Source organism: Anolis carolinensis, unplaced genomic scaffold, assembly GCF_035594765.1.
Source record: "Anolis carolinensis isolate JA03-04 unplaced genomic scaffold, rAnoCar3.1.pri scaffold_8, whole genome shotgun sequence".
NCBI classification, from domain to species: Eukaryota; Metazoa; Chordata; class Lepidosauria; order Squamata; family Dactyloidae; genus Anolis; species Anolis carolinensis.
The window spans coordinates 25,429,820-25,449,170 of NW_026943819.1; the positions used below are offsets into that span (position 1 = coordinate 25,429,820).

A 19,351-nucleotide genomic window follows, 5' to 3' on the forward strand; every position below is an offset into this window, starting at 1 on the left:
AGGAAGGAGCCTCCACCACGGCCCCGGGGAGAGAGTTAATCCAAGCCTCTGGATTATCCAACGCATTTTTGTAGTCAATGTTTTCAATATATCGTGATATTTTGCTGCTAAATTCGTAAATACAGTAATTACAACATAACATTGCTGCATATTAAACTACTTTTTCTGTCAAATTTGTTGTATAACATGATGTTTTGGTGCTTAATTTGTAAAATCATAGCCTAATTTGATGTTTAATAGGCTTTTCCTTAATCCCTCCTTATTATCCAAGATATTCACTTATCCAACGTTCTGCCGGCCCATTTATGTTGGATAAGCGAGACTCTACTGTAGTATTATTATTATTATTATTATTTCACATCTGATGTACATAGATGACCTCAAGCTGTATGGGAAAATGGAAAAATGGCCCAACAATTCAATGAGATGCTGCAGAAAGGAAGTACAGTAGAGTCTCACTTATCCAACACAAATGGGCCGGCAGAATGTTGGATAAGCAAATATGTTGGATAATAAGGAGGCATTAAGGAAAAGCCTATTAAAGAACATGAAAGGCACTGCAGACTAATTCAACCAGAGAAATCAGCCATAGCAAAGCACTTGATGAACCAGCCTGGACACAGTATATTATTTGAGAACACAGAAATTCTTGACCACTCCAACAACTATCATTATTTCTAGACCGCCCTCTCTCCCCAGAGAGACTCAGGGCGGTTAAAATACATACTAAATGGCAAATATTCAACTTTAGGAAACTTTGACTTCAATTTTCAGCTTGAGCAACTGTCTATTTCTATTAGAAACAAATGTTTATTTTCAGAGGGGAGTATGTTATTTTGTTGGAGCAAAAAAAACAAAGCAAGACTTCTTGTAGCACTTGAAAATCTTAAGTATGGGTCAACGTCAATTGGATACCATAGTCTGAAGAGTAGCAAGCTTGAATTAGAGTCAGCATGGCATAGCATGGATAATAGTACAGCTGGTTAGTAGCCACCAGCAGCAATAAATAGTGGATAGTGGCACAGTTGGTTTGCAGCCAGCAGCAATAAATCACTACTGACCGAAAGGTCATTGGTTCGAAGCCTGTGTCAAGATTAAGCTCCTGACTGTTAATACCCTAGCTTGCTGTCCACCTAAGCAGCTTGAAAACAGTTGCAGCTATGAGTAGAGAATTCTAGGTAGCACTTAATGCGGTGAGGCTAATTTAACTTAATTTATGACATCCTAAAACTCCTGACATGCAAAGCATAATGAGGAAGTACTACCATCAAAAGGACTTGGTGTCACAGTGGATGGTGAGGCAGCTGCTCCCCCTATGGCTGGAATCAAGCATATTCTCATGAAGCCGGAAGCTGGAAAATGTTAAATTGCCTCTATTGTCTGTATGTATGTTATATGTCTAATAATGGCATTGAATGTTTGCCATGTAGATGTGCATTGTCATCCGCCCTGAGTCCTCTTCAGGGTGAGAAGGGCGGAATATAAATACAGTAAATAAATACATAAATAAATCTCAAAAACCAATCGGGTGACCTTGGGGAGTCACACACTCTCAGCCTCAGAAAAACCCATGATAGGGTCACCACAAATCAGAAACCACAGAAACAAAATCCAGATCCCGTATGGAAACAGCAACAGATTGCACTGCAGCATAGATTTGCAGAAACACGGCTAAATAGCATCAACTCCAATAGGATTGCATATTTCATTCACAAACTCATGGGAGAAGGGACCTTTTTGTGTGCTTTGAGAAACAACATGTATTGATCCCAGGCCTTGCATCACTATTATTTGGTGATTGAGAAATTATTCTTTCTGCTATAAATGTGTGAACAGGCTCTAATGGGCATTCTCTCAGGCTGCATACCAGTAAACCACAAACAATATCCTTTCAAACTTTCTTCCAGCCTAAACCCACATATCTTTTCTGCCCTCTATGTTTCCATGGGATTTGACCTCTTTGGCATGCGTTTTCTCAAGGAGAGAGGGAGGGGAGCTGCAATGATGTACAGAAATGGATCAGGAGATTTGCATGCCTGGGGAAATCTGGGACAAAGCGGCTCTGCAGAAATGTTGAGAAATTTAAGGCGGGGAAGGAGAGAGATGTTGAATCCACTATGGAGGTCAAGCAGATACAGGAGTCCCAAAAAGACGTGGCCGGAAGGAACCATTGGCATTGGCAGCAAAGTACTTCTGAATCAAAGACTTACAATGGGATACGACCAAATATTCATTATGGCCCAGTACTTTGTGATGGTCTTCAGGGTGTTTGTGTCAAACACTAGAGAACTGGTGCAAAGTATTGACTAAGAGGGTTGAGTTGAGAGTTCAGACATACAAATTCTACATTAGTGAACAAAAAACATCTTCTCATCCTCTCTCCCATTCCATCAACCTTTGGGATGAGAATAGGACAACCTATGAAAACTGAATGCATGATATGGAGTCAGCTCTCCAGTGGCGCAATGGGTTAAACCAGGGGTCCCCAAACTACGGCCCGCGGGCCACATGCGGCCCATTGAAGCCATTTATCCATCCCCCATGGCACAGAGGCAGAAGGGGGTTGGACTAAATGATCCAGGGGGTCTCTTCCAACCCTCTTTATTATCATTATTATTATTAACATTGAGGCTGGTTGGCCATCTCTCAAGGGGTGCTTTGCTTGTGCTTTTGGTGCACAAAGGCAGAAGGGGGTTGGACTAAATGGCCCAATAATAACAATTGGACTTATTAGGGGGTTGGACTACATGGCCCAATAATAATAATAATAATTAATAATAATAATTAACATTGAAGCTGGGTGGCCATCTGTCAGGGGTGCTTTGCTTGTGCTTTTGGTGCACAAAGGCAGAAGGGGGTTCATAGAATCATAGAATCATAGAATAGTAGAGTTGGAAGAGACCTCAAGGGCCATCCAGTCCAACCCCCTGCAAGAAGCAGGAAATCGCATTCAAAGGGTTAGACTAAATGGCCCAAGGGGTCTCTTCCAACCCTTATTATTATTATTATTATTATTATTATTATTATTATTATTATTATTATTATTATTATTATTGAGTTTGGGTGGCCATCTCTCTGGGGTGCTTTTCTTGTGTTTTTGGTGCACAAAGGCAGAAGGGGGTTGGACTAAATGGCCCAAGGGGTCTCTTCCTCCTCCTCCTCCTTCTTCTTCTTCTTCTTCTTCTTATTATTATTATTATTATTGTATGACACAGCAAACAAGATAGATATGCTGGATTTTTTCTTCTTCTTCTTCTTCTTCTTCTTATTATTATTGCTTGGTGGCCAACTATAATCTCGCCCTCCAATGGTCTGAGGGATTGTGAACTGTTTAAAAGGTTTGGGGACACCTGGGTTAAACCCTTGTGCCAGCAGCACTGCTGACTGACAGGTCATCAAATCTGGGGAGAGTGGGTGAGTTCCCTCTGTCAGCTCCAGCTCCATGTGGGGCAATGAGAAACGCCTCCAACAAGGATGGTAAAACATCAAACATGCAGGCATCCCCTGGGCAACGTCCTTGGTGATGGTCAATTCTCTCACACCAGAAGCAACTTGCAGTTTCTCAACTCGCTCCTGAGGCACAAAAGAAAGCTCTCCAAATGTATGTGTCTCACTTCTGTGGATTAGATTAATATGGTCTCTCAAGTCCTCCAGAGTAGCTCTATAGCCAACCGTTGGCAAGAAAGCCCTGTAATAGGGCCGCCCTAGGTCAGAAACGACTTGAAATCATTGCTAGTGTCTAGAGGTAACGGAGTTCCAGGCTAACAACTCTACAAGGGAATACTTGTGCCCAGTCCTGATATAGTAAAAGGTAAAGGTTTCCCCTGACATTAAATCCAGTCATGTCTGACTCTGGGGGTTGGTGCTCATCTCCATTTCTAAGCCGAAGAGCCAGCGTTGTCCATAGACACCTCCAAGGTCACGTGGCCAGCATGACTGCATGGAGCGCCGTTACCTTCCCGCCGGAGCGGTACCTATTGATCTATTCACATTTGCATGTTTTCGAACTGCTAGGTTGGCAGAAGCTGGAGCTAACAGTGGGCACTCAAGCCGCTCCCGGGATTTGAACCTGGGACCTTTTGGTCTGCAAGTTCAGCAGTTGGAGTCCAAAACACCTGGAGGGCCAAAGTTTGCCCATGCCTGTGCTATAGGCTATATTTGACAGCAATGAACTAACAAGACCACTTCTGAGTTATCCTTCCCTAAGGCATGACTGCATGGAACGCCGTTACCTTCCTGATATACAATCACATTATCTGCAAAAAATACAGGGGGCAGGTCCATGCTATCTGAAGTACTTGCAAGTATCCAAGTTGTACAAGGAGAAAAAGGAGACCATGGAAGAAGAGGATGGGACAAATGAAGGGACAGGACACCCTTCCTTCTGCCATGGGCCCCAAAGCTCCCTGCTTCTTGAGACATCTCACCAAGACATCTAACTCTCTAGTTTCCAGAAAAGGAAACGGAAACTCAAGAAAAAGGAAGAACTTGCCAAGCAAAGCCACTTACGCACAAGGAGGCCGGCAGCATTTCCATCCTACCTTTGCTGTCGCCATATCAGACGCCTCCATGTTTTCTGCTTGGCCTTCAGGTCAATAAAGCCATTGAGAAGGAAAGGAGGGGAGGGAAAGAAGGGAAGATAAGACATGAGGTGGCGATAGAGGTGGAGACGTACAGTTCTACAGCCGGATGGAGAGCCGGGGAAGGGAAGGTGGCGAGAAGGTGGCTCTTCCCCAAATCTTGCAAGAAGGACAAGGAGAACACCAAGGGGCACCGAGGCTCCTGAGATAAGATGTGGAGCAGGAGTCATAAAGGCTGTTTCAACTGTAAACTTTTTTCCCAGTGATGAGCAAATTAAGAAGGAAGCCACCTTCATTTCCCTCCCAACCCTTGCTCTTTCAGGACAGATGACCAGTCTCCCTTTCATAGGAAAAGGAAGGTATTCTGCCCGTATGGATGTCCGATGTTGGAAAGCATAGGAAGAAGACACATCAGAGGGAAAATATGTGACCAGAGGCAAAGAGCAAGGTGAGGATGGGAGAGCAAGATGGAAAGAAGCTAAGGAGCTTGGAAGGGGGATGCAAAGAGATCCAGTGCAGCAAGGAAGCAAAGGGAGGAGGTGAGGCTCTCTTTTTAAATCATCCATACTTTCCGGGAAACAAAGGAAGACAACTCACCTCACCTCCACCCCCCCAAAAAGCCCACTTGGACAAAGACGGGTCCTTCCCTGAGGAGTCTGCCTCAGCCAGCCTGCCCTGGCATTGAAAACATCAAGTCATCACCTAAGGTAAATGACAGTGTGTACTAGCTCCCAGTGTGGAGAGGCATCCGTATCTGCAGCGGAGGCCCTGCCTTTCCGGAGCCGATCAGGGCCTGGGATTGGAGGAGCAAGGATGACTTCATGCAGCCCCATTCATCATTCGAGGTTCCCTGCCCAGCAGGGATGGCTTCTCTCTCCCCGTTCACCCGGACTGCAGCTCTCCTTCCTGGCCTACTTTACTACAGCAAATCAATGTGATTTCTCTGAACTGTCAGCTCCAGAAACGGATGAGTTCAACTAACTGGAAGGGCAGAAGCCGAAAGCGAACGGTGTCCCTAGACCGTGGGGCAGCAAAGGTGTCACTGCCCGAAGGAATGGCTCATTCATACTATTTTTTTAAATAATAATACAGTAGAGTCTCACTAATCCAAGCCTCGCTTATCCAAGCCTCTGGATAATCCAAGCCATTTTTGTAGTCAATGTTTCCAATATATCATGATATTTTGGTGCTAAATTTGTAAATACAGTAATTACAACATAACATTACTGCATATTGAACTACTTTTTCTGTCAAATTTGTTGTATAACATGAAGTTTTGGTGCTTAATTTGTAAAATCATAACCTAATTTGATGTTTAATAGGCTTTTCCTTGATCAGTCCTTATAATCCAAGATATTCGCTTATCCAAGCTTCTGCCGGCCCGTTTAGCTTGGATTAGTGAGACTCTACTGTAATAGTAAAACTTTATTTTTATATCCCACTCCCATCTTCCCCTGGGGGACTCAGGGAACAAGCCCAATGTCACATCCCACATACAAAATATGGTCTTCCTTCTTCAGTGCCAAATTCAATAAAATGTACAGAGTTGGAACCAAATTTCCCTTTCTCACTTTCTCTTTCTCTTTCTCTCTCAACAAGTACTGTTTAAAAGCAAACTTTATATTGTCTTAGGTAAAAAAAAATCCAATACAATAACTCTTTATATAATAATAATAATAATAATCTATAATAATAATAATAATAATAATAATAATAATAATAATAATAATGTCTATCTTGTTTGCTGTGTCATACAACGTCGTTGTGCCAATAATAATAATAATAATAATAATAATAATAATAATAATAATATAGTAGAGTCTCACTTATCCAAGACTCGCTTATCCAAGGTTCTGGATTATCCAATGCATTTTTCCAGCCAATGTTTTCAATATATCGTGATATTTTGGTGCTAAATTCGTAAATACAGTAATTACTACATAGCATTACTGTGTATTGAACTACTTTCTCTGTCAAATTTGTTGTATACCATGATGTTTTGGTGCTTAATTTGTAAAATCATAACCTAATTTGATGTTTAATAGGCTTTTCCTTAATCCCTTCCTTATTATCCAAGATATTCGCTTATTCAAGGTTCTGCCGGTCTGTTTATGTTGGATAAGCGAGACTCTACTGTATGTTGTAATTACTGTATTTATGAATTTAGCACCAAAATATCATGATATATTGAAAACATTGACTACAAAAATGGCTTGGATTATCCAGAGGCTTGGATAAGCGAGGCTTGGATAAGTGAGACTCTACTGTACTTTATTTTTATATCCCGCTCCCATTTTCCCCAGGGGGACTCGAGGCGGTTCACATGGGGAACAAGCCCAATGTCATATCCTTCATACAAAATATGGTCTTCCTTCTTCAGTCCTTCTTCAAATTCAATAAAATGTACAGAGTTGGAACCAAATTTCCCTTTCTCTCTCAACAAGTACTGTTTAAAAGCAAACTTTATATTGTCTTAGGTTAAAAAAATCAATATTACTCTTTATATAATAATAATAATAATAATAATAATAATACAGTAGAGTCTCACTTATCCAAGACTCGCTTATCCAAGGTTCTGGATTATCCAACGCATTTTTCCAGTCAATGTTTTCAATACATCGTGATATTTTGGTGCTAAATTCGTAAATACAGTAATTACAACATAACATTACTGCGTATCGAACTACTTTTTCTGTCAAATTTGTTGTCTAACATGATGTCTTGGTGCTTAATTTGTAAAATCATAACCTAACTTGATGTTTAATAGGCTTTTCGTTAATCCCTCCTTATTATCCAAGATATTCGCTTATTCAAGGTTCTGCCAGTCTGTTTATGTTGGATAAGTGAGACTCTACTGTACTACTACTAATAATAACTGTATTGGCATGTTTTCAAACTGCTAGGTTGAAAGGAGCTGGAGCTAACACGGGTGCTCACTCCGCTCCCGGGATTTGAACCTGGGACCTTTCAGTCTGCAAGTTCAGCAGCTCAGTGCTTTAACACACTTCACCACCAGGGCTCCACACATATACGCATATAATATATTATAAGTATAGCACAATATAAGCACTATATAAGCATTATATGGAGCCCCGGTGGCTCAGTGTGTTAAAGAGCTGAGCTGCTGAATTTGCAGACCAAAAGGTCCCAGGTTCAAACCCTGGGAGCGGCATGAGCGCCCACTGTTAGCTCCGGCTTCTGCCAACCTAGCAGTTCAAAAACATGCAAATGTGAGTAGATCAATAGGTACCACTCCGGCGGGAAGGTAACAGCACTCCATGTAGTCATGCCGGCCATATGACCTTGGAGGTGTCTATGGACAACGCCGGCTCTTTGGCTTAGAAATGGAGATGAGCACCAACCCCCAGAGTCAGACATGACTGGACTTAACGTCAGGGGAAACCTTTACTTTTTTTTAACCATTATATATTATTATATTGTACTATACAAGTATATTGCAATATTATTAGTAAGACAGTAGAGTCTCACTTATCTTAGCAATTAACTCTTTACAGATTATAGTACACTCTGGATGATGCAATCAGTATGCAATACTGACAAGACACAAATTTCATTTAAACACTATCAATACACAAATCCCACATTAACATAACACTCACTTATCCAAGCCTCTGGATTATCCAATACATTTTTGTAGTCAATGTTTTCAATACATCGTGATATTTTGGAGCTAAATTCGTAAATACAGTAATTACTACATAGCATTACTGCATATTGAACTACTTTCTCTGTCAAATTTGTTGTATAACATGATGTTTTGGTGCTTAATTTGTAAAATCATAATGTCATTTGATGTTTAATAGGCTTTTCCTTAATCCCTCCTTATTATCCAACATATTTGCTTATCCAACGTTCTGCCGACCCGTTTAGCTTGGATAAGTGAGACTCTACTGTATTACATGTAATATAAATATACAATTATAATAGGGAACAAACTTCTGAGAGAATATTCTAAATATCTAATGCTGACAAAGCAATGCTCGGTCTTTGTTTGGTGAAGGCAGCCTCATCTCTCAAAGATTCTGGGGCTTTCAATGATCACAAGCTGCCTATCTTACTGGCCCAATAAAAAAGCCAATTGCATTTTCAAGGTGAACAATGCACCGAGAGATGCCAGCCACCTTATTCCTGAAACACAAAGAAATAATTTGCAAGATGCTGAAGCTGCCTGAGATCTTTGTCTGTCACGCGCCACAGCATGACAACAATGGAGAAGAACGAGAAATGGCAACAAAGACTTGAAATATCAGGGGATAGAAAAGAAAGTCCCCCAAATGAGAGAAGTATGGGGAGAAGGGTTGCTTGGCACATGTAATGAAAAGCTGAAAAGGAACACAGACCCCTCACAGTAATGCCTGGAGTGTAAAAACGCTGAATTGTCTCTGAGTCAGCATTCTGTAGCAATGGAGTTGCTGCTGTCATGAGAGGATACATTTGCAAAGGCATCTTTCTGCTTGGAAGTGGCTCTTCTTCCTTCGGGAGTGTCTTGTAACGGTAAGAAAGGCTGGATTTATATACATAAAGAGATCTGTAGTTCCAACTGTGAGATCAGACAGTCAGTGCTCCACACTCCGTGGAATTAGGGACACAAGACCTTTGCAAAAGTGATAAAAACACTGGGTTGCTGAGAGTTTTCCGGGCTGTATGGCCATGTTCCAGAAGCATTCTCTCCTGACTTTTCGCCCACATCTATGGCAGGCATCCTCAGAGGTTGTGAAGATTGTCGGAAACTCGGCAAGTGGGGTTTATATATATCTGTGAAATGTCCAGGGTGGGAGAAAGAATTTTTGTCTATTTGAGGAAGTCATAGGGAGCTTGTTTTCCGCTGCTCTGGAGACTAGGATGCAGATCAACAGCTTTAAACTACAGGAAAGTAGATTCCACCTGAACATTAGGAATAACTTTTTCACTGTGAGAGCTATTCAGCAGTGGAACTCTCTGCCTTGGAATATGGTGAAGGCTCCTTCTTTGGAAGCTTTTAAGCAAAGGCTGGATGGCCATCTGTCGGGGGTGCTTTGAATGTGATTTTCCTGCTTCTTGGCAGGGGGTTGAAGTAAATGGCCCACAAGGTCTTTTCCAACTCTTATGATTCTATGAGGAAAGCATGAATGTTGCAATTGGCCACCTTGATTAGTACTGAATGGTTTTGCAGCTTCAAAGACTGGCTGCTTCCTGGATCCTTTGTTGGGAGGTGTTAGCTGGCCCTGATCCTCCCAACAAAGGATCCCCCCAGGCAGGAAGCAGCCAGGCTTTGAAGCTGCAAGGCCATTCAATGCTAATCAAGTTGGCCAATTGCAACATTCACACTTGCCTCAAACAGACAAGAGCTTTTTCTCCAACCCTGGACATTCCACAGATATATAAAACCCCACTTGCCTAGTTTCCAACAGACCTTACAACCCTGAGGATGCGTGCCATAGATGGGGGTAAAACGTCAGGAGAGAATGCTTCTAGAACATGGCCAGACAGCTCAGAAAACTCACAGCAACCCAGTTATTCTGGCCATGAAAGCCTTCCACACCACAATGAAAATATTAATTGAAAATAATTTTAAACTAGCAGATTTTTTTAACCTAAGAAAACACATCTCTAAAAATCTCTACATAGTCCAGCCTGACTCTATAGTTAGTCAGCTTCCACTGGAACCCATCATCCATTCATTCATGTGACACAACCTCACAACTATGCATCCAGGGGACAAATTATTGTTTTGATTAGTGTCCAGGTAAAGAAGGTGAACACAAAGTATGCTTCTCCCTTCTTTCTGTGTATGTCAGGATAGGTACAGAATCAAGACAGGCAGCCAAGACATACTTTATTCTCTTCTTTAATGAACTCTAACATGGAGCACAACAAACTGACTAAAAGTAAAGGTAAAGTCCACTGACATTAAGTCCAGTCATGTCCGAGTCTGAGTGTCGGTGCTCATCTCCATTTCTAAGCCGAAGAGCCGGCGTTGTCCGTAGACACCTCCAAGGTCATGTGGCCACTGGCATGACTGCATGGAGCACCGTTACCTTCCTGCTGGAGAGGTACCTAGTAATCTACTCAGATTTGCATGTTTTCAAACTGCTAGGTTGGCAGAAGCTGGGGCTAACAGCAGGAGCTCACCCCACTCTCTGGATTCGAACTGCAAACATTTCAGTCAGCAAGTTCAGCAGCTCAGCGATTTAATCTGCTGCGTCCCCGGAGCTCCCAAAAAACTGACAAAAATGACCAAAAAGTCCTAGTTTTTATTCCCATTCTTTCCCATTTTTTTGGAGATGTATACACATCTATTCCAGAATATTTTCCCTCAGTCAGAAAGTCAGCATGGTGTTTGGTTTAAGCATTGGACTATAACTCTGGAGATTTGAAGACTCACTCAGCTGAGTGACGTTTGAATCCTCACTCAGCCATGGAAACCCACTTGGGCAAGTCACATTGTCTTAGCCCCAGAAGAAGGGATTGGCAAAGCTCTTCTGGGTAAATCCTGCCAAGAAAACCTTGTGATGGGTTCACTTTAGGGTTGCCATGGGTCAGAAATGACTTGGAGGCATGCCACAATATTCTATCAGTTCCCAACTCAATCACAGCTCCTGATGCCACTTTAGTTTTAACCTGGAAAGAACAGGAACAAAATCTGAGACCTTTCGATCAATCACAATATCATGACCTCAGGCATCTCCTTTTTTTGAGATATTTGAGTCTGACTATCAGGTGCAGAGAAAACCAGCCAAACATATATAAACAGGGCCCTTTGAGAAGCCCCATCCCAAGAAGCTCTGATTCTCCAAAAGGAGTGATTGTTAAAAATTCACATTTTCCAAAAAGATGAAAAGCAGAGGTTGATGCAGCAGCAAGGGCAGAAGTGTTATGCCAGTGGGGTGTAAGGAAAACGATGCAAAAACAGCCCACATTCAAAGGAGATTTAAATTTCTGCAAGCAGGGAGAACACAGGCAAAGCTGGGGGAAAGTGGGAAAGAGAAAGAAGGAGAGGTTAGTAGTGGTGGAAGAAGCTGACCTTGTTAGGGTGCATGATGTCTAGGGGAGATATATGATTCCATCTTCCCATCTCAATTCAAAGAAACAGACATCCAACTGACCAGGAGGCAAATTAGAAAATATATGAAGCTCGTGCCAAAAACTCAGCCCATAAGGACACTGTCAAGGCTTCATTAAAAACAAAACTCGAGCAAACAAATCCAAAAGAGAGAGAGAACATCAGGGATCAGTAATACTGATCACACACACCATATGAATTGGTTGTGATATACAAAGTCCAGGAAAAAAGAGCCCAAATCTTGTAACAGATGCAAAGACATTGCAGCATTGATCAAAATTCCTGCTCTATTTTCTTTTGCAAAGTTTGCTTTTTAAGTAAGGCACTAACAAAGCTCCAGAAGGGCACTGCCACACAGGGAAAAGTGTACACTCTCATTTCCTTTCTTGTGGACGAACCAGTTTTAAAGGCACAGCTACCTTCATGCTTCTCCGGTGAAGTTGCCTACAGCCGCTCTCTTTGTTACTAATGGTACCAACACTGCCGCAGAATAAAGTGCAACTGGAAACAACACAAAGCAAGGTAAGGTTTAAAAAGAATTCTAGATCAGGAAGGATTTGGAGATAAATAATCACCAGAATCAAATTCCTGTGACTGGGATTAGCCAGGCAGTTGAGAGTTTCTTCCAAGCTGGTAGCTTTCATTTAAAGTGCTTTCCCAATCTGCATTGCCTTTGAGTCCATGCACATATTTGCATCCAGGGACCAAACAAAGGACAACGGCTGTCAGCAAGGATAATCCAGATGGCTTCCTCTGAGGCAAAAATGAGGATGCTGGGGAAGCGAGAACATTTTGGTTGTAGTTTGGAAAGGGAGAACAACCCAAATGCTCTGATGCTCTCTCTCTGAGCTTTTTTTCCTTCCCAGCAAGTGATGCTTGTGAGCAGAAGATGTGTTCAATGCATCGACACCAATCAACCAGGTGCCTCTTTCACGCTCTCGCTTTGCTGAATCATTCAGAAGACAAGATTTCCCTTCATCCTGATCAAAATTGGCTGCATTCCTCCGAGAACCGCTTATTTGTGTTTGCCTTCAGGGTATGCTCTTTCCCAACCGCACTTCAAGATGCCCAATGCAGAGTAAAGTATCTCATAACGGAGGATCCGGAGAGCTGGCGAGAACGATTTTGCTTCCACGGCAAGATTTCAGACTGTCTGGAACCTCTCTATAAACTTGCCCAATAAACTCCGAGATGTCCAATAAATCAGAATAGCTACGACTGCAACCTCATCCAATGTCATTTTCTCTCCACCACCTTTTCTTTTGTTCCTTTGCTCTTTCATCCCTCCTTTTTTGTAAAAGCTTGTACCAAAGGCTGGCACTGGATAGATTATAGCCAGAGACCGTGAGACTGCCTTTTTCTTTCAAATAATATTTATTCGGGTTTTCGCAAACAAAGCATTTACATAAAATAGGAAAAAGGTAAGCAAAAACAAGAAGGAAAAAAAAGGGTGGGTAAATGGGGAGTATGTTTTGTCTTCCATCCTTATTATCATGGGATTTCCATTTTGTTAATTCTTAGTTGGTATAGTCCTGGTTGCCTTCTTTATCGTCTTTCTACCTTTTCTATTCCCTAAGTCGTTCTTTTCCCCTTGTTTATGTATTCTCTATACAAAGTCCAGTCTGTTTTCGTAATTGGTTGCCCTCTTTGAATCTTTAATTAAAAAGTCAGTTCGTCCATATCTCGAATCTCTTCCATTTTTTCTTGCCATTGTTCTTTTGTTGGTGTATCATGTGATTTCCATTGTTTCGCATAAACAATCCTTGCTGCCGTGTTTATATAAGTAAACAATTTATCCTCATTTAGATTAAAATTTATTTCCATATCTGTTAGGCCTAATAGGTAATATTCCGGTTTCATCGGAAAGTGTTTTCCAATATTTTTTGGGATTCCATATGTATAAGCTGAGGGTGGTAAATTTCAGAAATAAAATTTCAGAAATAAAACATTAATTGAGGCATCAGTGGGTTAAATGTTTTTGAATACAGTAGAGTCTCACTTATCCAACATTCGCTTATCCAATGTTCTGGATTATCCAACGCATTTTTGTAGTCAATGTTTTCAATACATCATGATATTTTGGTGCTAAATTCGTAAATACAATAATTACTACATAGCATTACTGTGTATTGAACTACTTTTTCATTCAAATTTGTTGTATAACATGATGTTTTGGTGCTTCATTTGTAAAATCATAACCTAATTTGGTGTTTAATAGGCTTCTCCTTAATCTCTCCTTGTTATCCAACATATTCACTTATCCAACATTCTGCCGGCCCGTTTATGTTGGATAAGTGAGACTCTACTGTATTTACTTGTTTCAGTACACATCCACCATACATGAAAATATGACCCAATATGATTTCTACATTTCCAACAGGTGTTTTGAGTCCCTTTATACATTTTCCCTAACATTTTTGGAAGACCGTGAGACTGTCTTAAAGGTGAGTAGCCCTCAATGTTGGAAGGCAGGTTGGTATCAATTTTGCCCACTTGCAAGAGGAGGGCAAATAACTCTCCCCATCCAAGATCAGTCTTCAAACATGAAGACTCTTATATGAGGATATACTCAGAAATGATTTCCATGTGTTCGCTATCGCTTGCTTCCATGTATGGATGTGTAGGACAGATGGCAAGCAGCAGTTATTACTCCAGGGAAGGTTTAGTAAAAATGTTGCCTTGATATTTCTTAGTGTTTGATCACAGTCAGGGATGTGTTCTGTCTCTGTTGTGCAGAATCAGATCAATTTTCAAAAGACAAGAACCCACCTTTGGGCAATGCTTTACTAGTGGAAAAAACAGTGGTCTGCATGGACCCATATGGGCATACCGTATATACTCGAGTATAAGCCGACCCGAATATAAGCTGAGGCAACTAATTTTACCACAAAAAAACTGGGAAAGCATTGACTCCAGTATAAGCCGAGGGTGGTAAATTTCAGAAATAAAAATAGATACCAAAAATTACATTAATTGAGGCATCGGTATGTTAAATGTTTTTGAATATTTACATAAAACTCAAATTTAAGATAAGACTGTCCAACTCTGATCAAATCATTATTCTCATCTTTTTCAATGTAAATGCCCTTATGCATCCTTTTAATAATAATAGAGTAAAATAATACATGTAATAATAAGAATAAATACAGGAAAACCATACATTTGCTTTACATCGCTTTTCCATAGAATAATAAATGTAATAAATAATAAATAATAAGATCAGAGTGAAATAATAATTGTATTAGTAATAATAATAATAAAAATAGAGTAAAATAAATGTAATAGTAGCAACAATAACAGAGTACAATAAATGTAATAATAATAGAGTAAAATAATAAATGTAATAATATCAATAATAATAGAGAAAAATAATAAATAAATGTAATAATATCAATAATAATAGAGAAAAATAATAAAGACATGTAATAATAAATAGAGTAAAATAATAAATGCAATGGGGTTGTTGTATGTTTTCCGGGCTGTATGGCCATGTTCTAGAAGCATTCTCTCCTGATGTTTTGCCCACATCTATGGCAGGCATCCTCACAACCTCTGAGGATGCCTGCCATAGATGTGGACGAAACGTCAGGAGAGAATACTTCTAGAACATGGCCATACAGCCCGGAAAACATACAACAACCCTGTGATCCCGACCATGAAAGCCTTCGACAACAGAATAAATGCAATAATAATAATAATAAGATCAGAGTGAAATAATAAATGTAATAATAATAATAATAATAATAATAATAGAGTATCGCACAGTCCTAAACACTTGGGAAGTGTTCGACTTGTGATTTTGTGATATGAAATCCAGCATATCTATCTTGTTTGCTGTGTCATAATAAAATAAAAGAGTAAAATAAATGTAATAGCAGCAACAATAATAGAGAAAAATAATAAATGTAATAATACCAATAATAATAGAGAAAAATAATAAAAGTACCATATATTCTCGAGTATAAGCTGACCCAAATATAAGCCAACCAGGACTCTCACCCGAGTATAAGCCGAGGGGGGCTTTTTCAGTCTTAAAAAAAGGGCTGAAAAACTAGGCTTATACTCGAGTATATACAGTATTTATTGTTTGTTAGTTGTTGTTGTTGTGTACTTTCAAGTCATTTCCAACCTATGGTGACCCTATCACAGGGTTTTCTTAACAAAAATTGTTTGGAAAGAAGTTTGTCTTCCGCAGAGGCTGAGAGAATGTGACTTGACCAAGAAAAACCCAGTGGATTTCCTTGACCAAGCAGGAATTTGAACCTGATTCAGAAGGACTGTATCTCAGATTATGGGTTTTCAAAGCCTGTATGCTTTGTAACAATGCCAATCTCCAGAAGAGAAGCAGCAACTGAGAGAAAGATATTTAACCCTTGCATTGGTTGTCTTCAACCCCTTCCACCATCCATGTTCCAGATCGATATTTACAATAGGAACAAGAGTATCTACTTGGGTCGAGAGAGGAACATGTGATAAAGATAAACTGCAATTCCTATTCCTGAGTTCATTTGCTTCCTTCTAGTCAGCATTTCTTTGCTGGAAGCCAGGCCCTCTCACTTTGGTTTGCAAAAACCTCAACTGGAATAAAGACAGCTGTTAAAAGCAAAACATGAAGTTCTGTCTCTCTCTAACAACATTTGTGAATTAAGAGTAATGTGTGTATCACTTTCATTGAATGCCTTGTCCTCTTCTAAGAATATTCTATGATTGTTCACCTCCCAAACATCTAGTATTTTTTAAACTGCCCATATTTGCTTTCCACTTTCTTTGCTTTGTCAGTGATACCCAATTTCAGTGTTTGTGTGAACAATGTCTTTCAGATATTTCTCAACAGCAAAAAAAAATAACCTTTACTCTACTGCCATTACCGCTTTCCCAAATTACTATGTTGTTGTGAACCCACCCTGTAATTCCACACTATCTTTAGTTCTGTATACTACACCCAGTATAGCCAAGTCATTTGGAAGTGGCATCTTCTCTTTGTGGAACTCCTTTCTGACATCCAATTGTGACCACAGCAAACACAAGAGAGAGGTGGAGAGAGAGAAAGGCAGAGCGAACATACCCATTCTCTACAAAGAGAACTGTGCAAATACCTCTAAAGTGAATTGCTGAGTGCCCAAAAGAAAGTCACATTTATAATGGAGAAAACAGAACCTTGAAATAAATGGACAAGGGAGGTCAACAGATGTTGGAAGGGATATGCCTAATACTATGCATTCTTTTTGCAAAAGGTAGTATACTATTGCGTAGGAGCCCTTGGTGGCACAGCGTGTTAAAGCGCTGAGCTGCTGAACTTGCAGACCGAAAGGTCACAGGTTTGAATCTGCGAGATGGAGTGAGCACCTGCTGTTAGCCCCAGCTACTGCCAACCTAACAGTTCGAAAACATGCAAATGTGAGTAGATGAATAGGTACCGTTCCAACGGGAAGGTAACGGCGTGTGAATTTTTTAGTTTACGGATGTCATGTTTAATTGCGTTTTAAAAGGGTCAATATTTCAGTTACTCTGCACTCATGAGTTGGCTGCCATGGAGAAGTGGGCGAAGCCAACTGTCGTTTTGGTGGAGAAGTGCAGGTTTGAAAAAGAAGCATTTAGTCTGTGCCCTGATGAGGTATAGTGAAGACTGACCCTCAGTTGAAGGGATCAGGGAGACTCAAATGCTTATTTTTGAGTCAATTTAAAATAAGTTTGGTGACTTATTTTAAAGCAGTCTGTCTCCTGATGAGGAACAGATAATCTGTGATTGTAAATCATAGGGTGAATGCAGTTTAGAGCTGTAAAGAAAGAAGTGACATTTTAAGAAGTTTGAAACACTTCATTCTAGTTTTGCAACTGTTAACTAAAGTGCCTCTAAATTGAAGAGTTATTGTAACCATTAAGCTTTGTGCCTGAATAAATGTGTTATTGTTCTTTTAAACATTTCAGCTTCTGTCATATATATATTACCATCAAAAGCAAACAAGAAGAAAAAATAAAAACAACATCTCCAAATTTAAAAGGTGTCTTCTCTAAGTAGCTAGTGGCTATATCTTCCCAAGCGGTGGCAAGTGTTGATAATCCCCTTTACATCTGGTGGCAGCATTATAAACATCTTTAATAATTGGTGGCAGCATTTAAATAAAAACACCTTTACACTGGTGGCAGCGGTTATAATATAATAATAATATAATTAATTAAACATCCAACATCTCTTCTCCGCATGCTCCATGCAGTCCTGCCGGCCACATGACCTTAGAGGTGTCTACGGACAACACTGGCTCTTTGGCTTAGAAATGGAGATGAGCGCCAACCCCCAGAGTCGGACACAACTAGACTTAATGTCAGGGAAAATGTTTACCTTTAGTATTGCATAATGGTTTGAGCACTGGACTATGACTCTGAAAACCAGAGATCAAATCCCTGCTTGGCTATGGAAACCACTTCTGAACAAAGTTTGCCAAGGAAACATTGAGACAGAGTGGTCATAAGGTTGCTATTAGTCAAAATTTATTTGAAGGCATACATCATCATCATCAACAACAACAACTCATTTATGAGTTTCACTTTTGTGGATTCTTTAGGTCCTCTGCCATGACTTTATGGTCAACTTCCACCATGGCGTTGCTCTGGAGAACCTAGAAATTCCTAAATTGAACATTTATCTATTCATCTGTAGCTCCTACTATCAACATCCAGAAGAAGTTGTAATGACCTAGAGATCCTAGAGCAGTAGTTCTCAACCTGGGGTCCCCAGATATTTTTGGCCTACAACTCCCAGAAATCCCAGCCAGTTTACCAGCTGTTAGGATTTCTGGGATGTGAAGGCCAAAAACATCTGGGGACCCCAGGCTGAGAGAGTGATTATTTATTTACATTTTTCCATTTTAAAGAAAGTTCTGCATCCCTAACCTTAGCAAATGTTGATGACTGTATATAATATGTTCCTTAGAAGCATAGAATCATAGAATAGTAGAGTTGGAAGAGACCTCATGGGCCATCTTAGTCCTTCTACTAGCAGGTGTTGATACACCACACAAACACTGTCGATAAAAGAATCAGAGGCAAGTTCTCTCTCTCTCTCTAACTCACATACAAAGCCCAGAAGGCATGTGTCTAACTAAATCCAGTTCATCTCTGCCACTTGCCTTTCATGGGCAAGAGCATGACCTTAATATTCCAGAAATCCACTAGGTATCTGAGGAATTGGTTCTAAGGAAATGAATGCCAGATAAGATCGGCAGGTGGAATGCAATTACACAATGGACTGTTGTGTGCTTGGGAACAAGCAAGAAAAGTCTTGAGGCTCTTGCCCTTTTGAAACAGTTTTGGGGAAAAATATATCAAGAGAAACAAATACTGCTAAGCTAATCCTCCTCACCAATCCTACAGGGTTTTTGGTGCATGTCAGGTGAATGCATGCATTTACGAGGGTTGAATGAAAAGTAATGCCTCCACCTTCGTAACTCCTCAACAGATGACAGTCCTGGTATGTGGCAGGTAGCTTGTTCAATAGACTATCCTCTACAGTTCCATTTAGCGGGAAGCCTTAGCATTGAACAATTGTGTTGTTAAAGTGCGAAGTATGGAACCCTGCGCAGACGGTCGGTCAATGTGACTTAAGCAACGTGCAGTCATTGAATTCTTGATAGCAGAAAGTGTCACCCCAAAGGAGATTCATCAGAGAATGCAAGCTGTTTATGGTGATTGTGTTGATGTGAGTCCTGTG

At 40.4% G+C, this 19,351-nt stretch overlaps 1 protein-coding gene across 7 annotated transcripts in view; it reads right to left on the bottom strand.

Moving 5' to 3' along the window:
• The window catches only part of gramd1b (GRAM domain containing 1B), a 246,854-nt gene that overhangs the window by 129,974 nt on the left and 97,529 nt on the right, over positions 1-19,351 (bottom strand). The gene's annotated exons all lie outside the window — the stretch shown is intronic.